This window comes from Piliocolobus tephrosceles, chromosome 16, assembly GCF_002776525.5.
Source record: "Piliocolobus tephrosceles isolate RC106 chromosome 16, ASM277652v3, whole genome shotgun sequence".
NCBI lineage: Eukaryota > Metazoa > Chordata > Mammalia > Primates > Cercopithecidae > Piliocolobus > Piliocolobus tephrosceles.
The window spans coordinates 66,870,215-66,880,518 of NC_045449.1; positions in this window are offsets into that span (position 1 = coordinate 66,870,215).

The window sequence follows — 10,304 nt, forward strand, 5'->3', positions numbered from 1 at the left end:
TGGTGTGATCTTGGCTCACTGCAACCTCTGCCTCCCTGGTTCAAGCAGTTCTCCTGCCTCAGCCTCCCGAGTAGCTAAGATTATAGGCTCACACCACCACACCCAGGTAATTTTTGTACTTTTAGTAGAGACAGGGTTTCGCCATATTGGCCAGGCTGGTCTCGAACTCCTGACCTCAGGTGATCTGCCTGCCTCATCCTCCCAAAGTGCTGGGATTTTAGGAATGAGCCACCGCGCCCAGCCTGGGGATGATTTTTTAAAATCATGAGAGCCCTGGAGATACAGCCCAAAGAGCTTTCTGCTACTCTGGTGGCCTGCAAGAGTTAATTGATGAGGGATGAACATGAAGGAGACTCTTGGCTAAGACTCCTCCCTCCATCACCCCAGCTTCTCTCCTCCTCCACCAGGGCTTCCCATCCCACCTCTAGGTGCCTGGCCAGCAGAGGTGTGTGGTGGGTGTCACATGGATGAAATCCCTTCTCCCAGTGGGTCATCATTAGTTTGACACACAGACAACGGGGCTTGCATTCATAGTTTTTGCTTATTCAAAATACCTTCTGCAGTAAATCGAACTGGCTACCCAAAACGTCTAGGTCCAGGCCAGGTGCAGTGGCTCACACCTGTAATCCCAGCATTTTCAGAGGCCAAGGTGGGAGGATAGCTTGAGCCCAGGAGTGCAAGACCAGCATGGGCAACAAAGCAGGACTCCCATCTCTACAAAAAATTAAAAAATTATTAGGTGGGCATGGTGGTGCATGCCTGTAGTTCCAGTTACTTGGGAGGCTGAGGCAGGAGGATTACTTGAGTCCGGGAGGTTGAGGCTGCAGTGAGCCATGACTGTACCACTGCACTCCAGCCTGGGCGACAGCAAGACCTTTTTTTCAAAGAAAAAAAAAAAAAAAAAGGCTGGGCATGTTGGCTCACTCATGTCTGTAATCCCAAGAACTTTGGGAGGCCAAGGTGGGTGGATCAACTGAGGTCAGGAGTTCAATACCAGCCTGGCCAACATGGTGAAACCCCGTCTCTATTAAAAATACAAAAAATTGACTGGGCACAGTGGCTCATGCTTGTAATCCCAATACTTTGGGAAGCCAAGGTGGGCAGATCATCTGAGGTTGTGAGTTCGAGACCAGCCTGATCAACATGGAGAAACCCTGTCTCTACTAAAAATACAAAATTAGCCAGACATGGTGGTGCACATCTGTAATCCCAGCTACTTGGGAGGCTGAGGCAGGAGAATTGCTGGAACCCGGGAGGTTGATGTGAGCCGAGATCACGCCACTGCACTCCAGCCTAGGCAACAAGAGCGAAACTCTTATCTCAAAAAAAAAAAAAAAAAAAATTAGCAGGGCATGGTGGCAAGCACCTGTGGTCCCACCTACTTGGGAGGCTAAGTCAGGAGAATCACTTGAACCCAGGAGGTGGAGGTTGCAGAGAGCCAAGATTGCACCACTGCACTCCAGCCTGGGCGACAGAGCTAGACTCCATCTCCAATAAATAAATAAATAAAAATTTAAAAATAATTTGAAAATATAAAACAAATCGAAGTCCTAACCCCTGGTACCTGTGAACGTGAACTTCTTTGGAAGCAGGGTCTTTGCAGGTGTCATTCAGGTAAGGATCTCAAGATAGGACATCCTGGAATTAGGGTGATTCCTAAACCCAATAACTGGTGTGATTATGAAAGAAAGGGGAGGGATCATAGAGACACAGACACAGAGGGGACACAGAGAAGGCCATGGGGAGACAGAGGTGGAGACTGGGGTGACCCAGCTTCCTGGATGGCCAGAGATTGCTGTCTCCACCAGAATCCAGGAGAGAGAAGTGGGATTATCTCCCTCAGAGCCTCTAGAAGGAACCAGCCCTACCTATATCTTGACCATGGGCTTCCAGCCTCCAGAATGTGAGAGAATGAATTCCTATTGTATTCAGCCACCGTTTGTGGCAATTTGTGACAGCAGCTCTAGGAAATGAATAGACCTCACTTGGCATTCAGGTTCAAGGCTGGGCGAGGTGGCTCATGCCTGTAATCCTAACCTTTTGGGAGGCCAAGGCTGGAAGATCACTGGAGCCCAGGAGTTCGAGACCAGTCTGGGCAACATGGTGAGACTCCATCTCTACAAAAAAATTAAAAATTAGCTAGTCATGGTGGCACATGCCTGTAGTCCCAGCTGCTACTCAGGAGGCAGAGGCAAAAGGGTCCCTCGAGCCTGGGAGGTCAAGGCTATAGTGAGCCGTGATTGCACCACTGCACTCCAGCCTGGGTGACAGAGTAAGACCCTGTCCAACAGAAAGAAAGAAATTTAGTTTTGGAAGATCCTACCCTTTTTTTTCTTTTCTTTTCTTTTCTTTTTTTTTTTTTTTTGAGACTGAGTTTTGCACTTGTTGCCCAGGCTGGAGTGCAGTGGCACAATCTTGGCTCACTGCAACCTCTGCCTCCCAAGTTCAAATGATTCTCCTGCCTCAGCCTCCCGAGTAGCTGGGATTACAGGCACGCGCCACCACACCCGGCTAATTGTATATTTTTAGTAGAAATGGGGTTTCTCCATGTTGGCCAGGCTGGTCTCGAACTCCCGACCTCCGGTGATCCACCTGCCTCGGCCTCCCAAAGTGCTGGGATTACAGGCGTGAGCCACTGTGCCTGGCCAACCTCACCGCTTTTACAGATGAGCAAACAGACACCCAGAGAAGCTGATGGATCGTTAAGCTTCGCTGAGGCCGGGGGGAGCTGCCCCACCTCATGGCTCTTGAAGTGAACCAGTGTCCTCACTGTACAACAATAAAAAGCAGTGCCCCAGCCCTGGGATGTCCCCTCTGAAACCTCACAACCCCCTCTTCTGTGCCCTGGAGCTTATCCCTAGCCCTTGTGTTTTTGTTTATTAATTGAATCATGGTGCTAAGTGGACACTCAAATCGCTGTAAAAACAAGAAGCGTGAATTTTTAATCACCATCATTATGAGGCTGTCATTTAGCTCCGGCTGCAAATTTCCTGAATTGTCATCATCCAGCTCCTTCCCCTTTATTAATGCTCTGCTCTGAAAAGCGGGGGTGGAGGTGGGGGGAGCTTTGGAATTCTCTGGCTGCAGGGCCTGGCAAGGTCATCATGCCCGTGCCCCTGGCCTGGGATCAATGGCAGCCAGTGCTTTGCTGGGCAGATCATGGCCATGCCTACCTTTCTTTTATGTGGAATACCTGCCTTCCTCACCACTGAGTGCCCTGCCTTTATGGCGACAGTGCAGACAGGGGTGTCAGGCAGGCCAGGGTTCAAATCCAGCCTTTGTCAGCTACCAGTCTTTCCTGGGTCAGGCATTTAATCGCCTCTCTAAACCCCAGATTGTGCATCAGTAAAATGGGATCAATGCACACTATGTCCCCGAAGGACTAAGGATCAGTGAAAGTACACATGGGTGCCTGACACAGGGGTGGTTTTTGTTGTTGTCGTTTTACTTTTGAGACAGAGTCTCGCTCTGTTGCGCAGGTTGGAGTACGGTGGCGAAATCTCGGCTCACTGCAACCTCTGCCTCCCACGTTCAAGCGATTCTCCTGCTTCAGCCTCCCTCTCCTTCAGTAGCTGGGATTACAGGCGCTTGCCACCATGCCCGGCTACTTTTTTTATTTTTAGTAGAGACAGAGTTTCACCATGTTGGCCAGGCTGGTCTCGAACTCCTGACCTCAAGTGATCTGCCCACCTCGGCCTCCCAAAGTGCTGGGATTAAAGGCGTGAGCCACCGCACTTGGACCTATCCCTTCTTAAAATGCATTATTCCTAAGGGCTCCTGGTAAAAGATGCCATGGGGGAAGGGGTCCCGTGATGGTTCAGGTGCTGCTGGGGGATACTGTAAGATCCGGCAGTGAAGGCCTGGCAGCCAAATAGCCACGGGGTTGGGAGGGGCTGGAGGCCAGAAGGGGTGCCCCTCACCCGCTGCTGCTCAGTCCCAGGGACAATGAGCCAGTGTGCCCTGCTCTCTCCACCGCCCTTTGTGCCCCAAGAATGCCACTTGGAGGGGACAGCTGTTGGCTTCACAGTGGCCACTTGAAGTGCAGGGCAGGGAGGCCCTGCAGCCAGGACGGTCCTGCTCTGTCATTGTGCAGGAACTCGGTCTCTTGGAGTCCGTCAGTTCTAGCACCTGCACCCAGGGAAAGGCATCTACTTTCCCTTGGGGCTTGGAAATAGCCACAGGACTAATGAACCACCCACACTTCTCATTCAAGGCTCCTCTCATTCTCATGGCAAACTTCCGAGCTGCTCTACCCATTTTATAGGTAAGGAAACCAAGGCCTGGAAGCAAAACCACTGCCTAAGCTTATACAGCCAGTAGATGTGGGAATGGGGGCCTAGAATCCAACCTTTGCTACCAGTTACTAGGACTTAATTGGTTTAGGTTCACTGTTTACATTGTATTCTCTCTAATTCCCACAAAACCTTGCAAAGAGAGCTATTATTATTTCTCTTCTACAATCGAAAAAAGCTGAGGCTAAAGGCTTAGATGTGCTTCCTAAAGGCCACAAGCTCAGTCCGCATGGCCCCAAAGCCAGCTCCTTCCAGCCTACCAAGCTAAACGTGGGAGATAGCTCCTTCTCCCTGGGTTGGGAAGCCCACCCAGACCCCCGAGGCCCAAGACAGCTACTGAGCCTTTGCTTGTCCCTATGAGTAGGTTGGATGCAGATTCTACTTTTGGTCCGAACATCAAGGAAATAGGACATTTTGGGCTTAGGGAGTCAGCCCTGGTCAAAGTGGTGTGCGGATAGCATTCCCTGTCCACTGTTGCCATGATGTGTCTTCACTTGGTCTTCAGGTCATCCTCTGCCCTGCCTGGGGTTCTGTGCCCAGAGCCTCTCCAGGCTGAGCAGAGGCTGCCCAAAGTCTCCCTGGGCTCAGAGGGAAACTCCACAGGCTTCAGCCCCTGCCCCCCATGCCCTGTGAGAAAGGAGCCAGTCACCTGCAGCTGCAGGCCCTGCGTGTTGGGAAAACTGAATGGGCAGCGGTGGCAGGTGGGGCAGCTTGGGTCACACTCTGGTCTTCTCCTACTTAACCACAGTCCTCCAGCTTCTCATATCTGGCTCTTACCCTTCCCCCTCTGGGGAGCTATTCACTCACTCACTCATTCATTCATTCACCCATTCACTCACTCATTCACTTACTCATTCACTAATTCACTCACTCACTCATTCACTCAGTAACTCATTCACTCACTCATTCACTCATTTATTCACTCACTCACTCATTCACTCACTCATTCACTCATTTATCACTCACTTATTCACTCACTCACTCATTCACTCACTCATTTACCCATTCACACTCACTCACTCATTCATTCATTCACTCACTCACTCACCCATTCACTCACTCACTCACTCATTCACCCATTCACTCACTGACTCACTCATTCACTCACTGACTCACTCATTCACTCACTCACTCACTCATTCACTCACTCAAAAGTATTTTTTAACTGCTGCTGTCTCTGGAAGACACAGAACAAACAAGACACAGCCACTTGCCTAGGAGATTGCACTCGGTAGAATAATGTGCTCCCATCCAAAGAGGCCCACATCCTAATTTCCAGAAACTGTGGATGTGTTACCTTACAAGGCAAAAGGGACCTTGCTGATGCAGTTAAGAATCTTGAGATGGGAAGATTATTCTGGATTATCTTGGGCCCAACAGCACCACAAGGATCCTTATGAGAAGGAGGCAGGAGGGTCAGAGGAAGGGAGAGACAGAGGAAGAGAGGAAAACAGAGAGAGATGTGAAGATGCTGCACTGCTGGCTTTGAAGCTGGAGGAAGGGGCCATGAGTCAAGGAATGCAGGTGGCCTCTAGAAGTGGAAAAGACAGATTCTCCCCTCGAACTTGCAGAAGGATTTTAGCTTGATTTTAGCTCAGTGAAAGCCGTCTGGGTCTTCTGACCTTTAAAAATGTGAGATATTACATTTGTGGGCCAGGCATGGTGGCTCATGCCTATAATCCTAGGGCTTTGGGAGGCTGAGGAGGATGGATTGCTTGAGCTCAGGAGTTTGAGACCAGCCTGTGCAACATAGTGAGACCCTATCTCTACAAAAATCAGCTGGACGTGGTGGCCTGCACCTGTAGTCCCAGCCACTCAAGAGGCTGAGATGAGAGGTTGGCTTGGGCCCAGGAGATAGGGGTTGCAGTGAGCTAAGATTGTACCACTGCACTCCAGCCTGGGCAACAGAGCCAGACCCTGTCTCAAAGAAAAACAGTGTTGTTTTAAGCTACCAGATTTGTGGCAATTTGTGTTTTCTGTTTGTTTGTTTTGTTTTGTTTTGAGACAGAGTTTCACTCTGTCGCCAGGGCTGGAGTGCAGTGGCGCCATCTCGGTTCATTGCAACCTCCACCTCCTGGATTCAAGCGATTCTTGCGCTTCAGCCACCAGAGTAGCTGGGATGACAGGCATGCACCACCACACCTGGCTAATTTTTGTATTGTTTTTTAGTAGAGACGGGATCTTTCCATGTTGGCCAGGCTGTTCTTGAATTCCTGACCTCATGTGATCTGCCCACTTCAGCCTCCCAAAATGCTGTACCTGGCCAATTTGTGGTAATTTGTTACAGCAACAATAAGGAAACTAGTATAGAGAGTAACGTAACCAATAAGCAGGCAGTGGCGTCAGAAGGCACTGGCAGAGCTACTACAAGGCTGCTGAGCTCTCACTTAGGTGTTGCAGGAAGGCCTCTGGGAGGAAGTGAAACAAAGGCAGAGACAGGTAGAGTCTTGTCAAGGCAGAAGGGGGACAATGTTCCAGCCGCCGCCAGGCATTTAGGAAATCACTTCTGGTTCTTGTAGGACCAGATCTGGCACACTGGCTGCTGGGGGAGGCTCGAGGGACTGGGAGGTCCAGGCTTGGGAAGGGCCTTGAACCCGAGGCCTTGAGGAGTCACTGAAGAGCCCACTTTATGATGTTGGTGAAATTTGCATTTTTTTTTTTTTTTTTGAGACAGAGACGGAGTCGGAGTCTCGCTCTGCTGCCCGGGCTGGAGCCCAGTGGCGTGATCTTGGCTCACTGCAAGCTCCGCCTTCTGGTTTCATGCCATTCTCCTGCCTCAGCCTCCCAAGTAGCTGGGACTACAGGCGCCTGCCACCACGCCTAGCTAATTTTTTTTTTTTTTGTATTTTTAGTAGAGACGGGGTTTCACCGTATTAGACAGGATGGTCTAACACGGTGATGGTCTCCTGACCTCGTGATCCACCCGCTTCGGCCTCCCTCAGTGCTGGGATTACAGGCGTGAGCCACTGCGCCCGGCTGCACTGAATTTGCATTTTTATTTTATTTTTTATTTTTGAGATGGAGTCTCTCTGTCATCCAGGCTGGAGTGCAGTGATGCAGTATTGCTCACCATAACCTCCACCTCCTGGGTTCAATCGATTCTCCTGCCTCAGCCTCCTGAGTAGCTGGAATTATGGGTGTATTCTACCATGCCCAGCTAATTTTTGTATTTTTAGCAGAGATGAGGTTTCACCATGTTGGCCAGGCTGGTCTCAAACTCCTGACCTCAAGTCATCCTCTCGCCTCAGCCTCCCAAAGGGCTGGGATTAAAAAGGTTTAGAATTACTCCAGCAGTGAGTCACTGCACTGGTCGGATTTGCATTTTAGAAAGAGTCCTCTGGCTGCAAAGTCCTGGGGCCACTCTCTGGAGAAGGCGTGAAAGAAGGACATCTGGCAGCCCAAGTGCCAGAATCCAGAATTGACTGAAAAGCAGCTCCAGGCGGGGCACGGTGGCTTACACCTGTATTCCCAGCAGTTTGGGAGGCTGAGGCTGGTGGATCACTTGAGGTTAGGAGTTTGTGACCAGCCTGGCCTACGTGGTGAAACCCCGTCTCTACTAAAAATACAAAAACGAGCCAGGTGTGGTGTGGTAGCGGGCGCCTGTAATCCCAGCTACTCGGGAGGCTGAGGCAGGAGAATCACTGGAACCTGGGAGGTGGGGGTTGCAGTGAGCCAAGATCATACCATTGTACTCCAGCCTGGGCCAGAGCGAGACTCCGTCTCAAAAACAAACAAAAACAAAAACAAAAGACAGAAGTGGTTGGGTGCGGTGGCTCATACCTGTAATCTCAGCACTCTGGGAGGCCAAGGCAGGCGGATCACCTGGGGTCAGGAGTTCAAGAACAGCCTGACAAACATGGTGAAACCCCGTCTCTACTAAAAATACAAAAATGAGCCAGGCGTGGTGGCACATGCCTATAATCCTAGCTACTCGGGAGGCTGAGGCAGGAGAATCGGTCGAACCCGGGAGGTGGAGGTTGTAGTGAGCTGAGACTGCGCCATTGTACTCCAGACAGGGCAACAAGAGCAAAACTCCTTCTCCAAAAAAAAAAAAAAAAAAAAAAAAGAAAGAAAAGGAAAAAAAAAGTAAAGCAGCTCCAAGAAAGGAGGTGTCCTTCCTCCCAGTCCTGCTTTATTGTATACTTTGTAAAACAGGAAAAATGCAGAAGGTCAAAATGAACCACAATTATCGACAAAGTTTTAATATTTATTCCTATGCCCTGACGGACGGCCCTGTATTCCCCTGGGAACGCATGACCCCTACCCCCATGTGGAGGAGGGGAGAGGGAAGTTTCTATAGGGCAGGGCAGGGACCCCCACCCCCACCCCACCCGCTGACACTGTTGGATTAATTCTCCCAGCCGTGACCCGGGGTGCTCACTTTGATGGATGATGGGTCCAAGGTCACAAGTTTGATCTGTCTTTGGGTCAATTGACTGTGGAAGAAAGACTCTATTTTCATCACCACAGACTGCCCTCCGGTCTGTTATCTCTAAATAATTCTTGGGTCACGAGGCGGACAGAGTACGATGGAAAAACTCTCCAGGCCCCAACTATCGACAAGGAGTCAATTGTGCCCACACTGTGCACAAACCGTGGTGAGTGTGGGCAGCGGGAGTGGCAGGCAGAGCGTGGTCCCCACTCACTCCCCGCCTGGATAAACCGCCCTGACCCTGGAGGGGGTGCTGGAGGGAGACTCAGTAGAGCATGGCAGACCAAGCTCCCCCCAACACCAACATCCTGACCTTCCCTCCTGTCGGGGGCTCGTCAGACTCGGTGCTGTCTTTGCTCTCTCCTCTTGGTGAGGCTTTGGATTCCATGTTCTCACCTGACGGCTCCCTCTCCTGGACGTCTTTCCTGCAGACAAGGAGACAGTTGCTCCTTGTCTTAGTCAGCTCGGGCTGCTGTAATAAAATACTGTACACAGTGATTTAAGCAACAGACATTTGGCTGGGCGAGGTGGCTCACACCTGTAATCCCAGCACTTTGGGAGACTGGGGCAGATGGATCACCTGAGATCAAGAGTTCGAGACCAGCCCGGCCAACATGGCGAAACCCCATCTCTATTAAAAATACAAATATTAGCCGGGCATATTGTCACATGTCTGTAATCCCAGCTACTTGGGAGGCCGAGGCAGGAGAATCACCTGAACCCAGGAGGTGGAGGTTGCAGTAAGCTGAGATGTTGCCATTGCATTCCAGCCTTGGCAACAGAGCAAAACTCAAAAAAAAAAAGCAAAAAAAAAAAAAAAAAAAAAAAAAAGGAATGCCCCTTATTTCTCTTAGTTCTAGGAAGTCCAAGATCAAAGTGTCCTTACAAGGCGAGGAGAGACGGAATGCTGGCCTCATTCTCTTCTTACAAAGACACTGATTCCATCATGGGGTCTCCACCCTCAGGACCTCACCTAAACCTAATCACTTCCCAAAGACCTCCAACTCCTAATACCATCACACTGGGATTAAGGCTTCCATGTGTGTTTTGAGAGGACACAAACATTTGCTCCATAACATTCGCTTCACAACAGCTTGCCATTTCCATTTGAATCAGCCTCCATGTATCTGAGATCAAACTCAAACTCCCCCAAATCCATTCTTCCCTCAGTCTTTCCTGCTCAGAAAGAGTGAAACTGCCCAGACGCTCAGGCCAAAAGCTAGGTGAATCTTTGATTCTCTAAACATGCTTGTCCCTGTCCTTCACCGCCCGGACTCCTCATCCTCTCAGTCTGATTTAAATGCCACTTCTTCAGGGAGCACCTATCCCCCATGACCTTTGAGGTTGCAGCAAGTCAAGATCATTCTACTATACTCCAGCCTGGGCAACAGAGCCAGACTCTGTCTCAGAAAAACAAAACAAAACAAAAACAACCAAAACCCCCCAAAAATTAGTCAGGTGTGGTGGCAAACACCTGTGTTTCCAGCTACTCGGGAGGCTGAGGCAGGGGAATTGCTTGAGCCTCGAGGTGGAGGATGCAGTGAGCTGAGATTGTAGCACTGCACTCCAGCCTGGGTGAT